Source organism: Muntiacus reevesi, chromosome 6 (assembly GCF_963930625.1).
Source record: "Muntiacus reevesi chromosome 6, mMunRee1.1, whole genome shotgun sequence".
Classification (NCBI taxonomy): Eukaryota; Metazoa; Chordata; class Mammalia; order Artiodactyla; family Cervidae; genus Muntiacus; species Muntiacus reevesi.
The window spans coordinates 30,134,822-30,136,324 of NC_089254.1; the positions used below are offsets into that span (position 1 = coordinate 30,134,822).

A 1,503-nucleotide genomic window follows, 5' to 3' on the forward strand; every position below is an offset into this window, starting at 1 on the left:
TTAATGGGACAAACTGATGTGCACAATCTGACAGGTGCATTGTGAAGACCATGGATGCCAAAGATGCATAATCTAATTAACAAAACACTTAAGTCTGCATTAAGGAAATTCTATAAAATAGCTGTAATCTTTTAATAGAGTCAAGGTAATGAAAGTCAAGGAAAGACTGAGAAAATAGTCCAGAATGAAGAAGCCTGAAGAAATATGAGTAAGGCAATGATAATTTTGAACTGCATCCTTGTCGCTTAAAGGATATTATTGAGATTTTTTAAGGCAAAATATGAATAGAATCTAAGGATTAGTAATATGCAGCAATACTAATATCCTGATTTTGGTTATTATTTTGTGGTTAAGTAGAATGTCCTTGTTTGTAGGAAATAAAATGGGTGTTGGGGCATCAGGTCTATAATATAGTCTCAAGTGGTTCAGGAAAACGTTCTTTGTATTATACCTACATGTAACTCTCCCACAATTTTTTTTTTCAAGAGAAATGAAACGAATTCAAATATATATATATACTAGATTGCACCAGTTACTCTCAGTGCTCTGTAGATTCCACTGTCTTCCAAATCCAAAGTATATGAGCAAGAACAATGGCTAATCTTTTTATTTTAAACTATCAGGGACAAACCTGTAATCCAACAGATCTATCGACTCACTGTAACCAAGGAGATGGCACACTAGAGGAACTGTAGTGTGTCTCACCACACAATGGAAAAGGTAGTTGTAGGATTAGTGGGAAAGGTGGAGTTCAGGTAAAATCTAAATGAAACAGTTTTGATACTCCCAAAGCATAGCAGAGCAGTGTAATGATGTATGAACACCAGATCAGGAGTGAGAAGTGGATCTAGGGTCATGTTTCCTTGGAAACCACAAAGTTAAGAGGATATGTACTAGTTGTTGTTTTCAGGAATCCCCCTATCCTCAGCTCTGCACCTGGTTAGAAACAGAAGGTGCTTCTCTGTGTCAGGTGTCTTAGATCCACTAGGCAACGAGTGGAATGTTTCATTATTACTGATAAAAGTTCACATAGCAACGTTCACGTGGGTTTTAAAAGAACAAAGTTTCTCTGTGTAAGAATGTAGTACTCACCCAAAGATGCCGGTTGTTATACTTTTTAGTTGCAGTTTGTCCTTAATCTGCTTACTGTACACGTTACTACTGACTTACATTGTTACCCATCCTGATAAACGGCTGGCCAGGTTTTTACTAAGCAGTTACAAATGAAAATACGACTTCTCAAACCACAGCTAATACTCCTCCCAGGGCTGAAGTCCTTGGTTTGCCTGACCAACTTTCCTCTCATTTGAGATCTCAAACTACTTCGAACGAGACCCTGCATCAAGCTCTTAAGCGCCTTTCTTCGCAAAACCATTCAAGCATCCCGCCCTCCCAAGTTGCGCTCAGGGCGTGCGGGGCGGGCCCACTCTTCTCAAATCTTATTGGGTAAAATCCTCGCCTCTCATCACACTATGGGCGGGACAATAGAGAAAGGGCCTTTAC

General features: G+C 39.3%; 1 long non-coding RNA gene across 2 annotated transcripts in view; it reads right to left on the reverse strand.

Moving 5' to 3' along the window:
- LOC136170532 (uncharacterized) overlaps positions 1 to 1,503 on the reverse strand; it is a 46,101-nt gene that overhangs the window by 44,474 nt on the left and 124 nt on the right. The window lies entirely within an intron of this gene.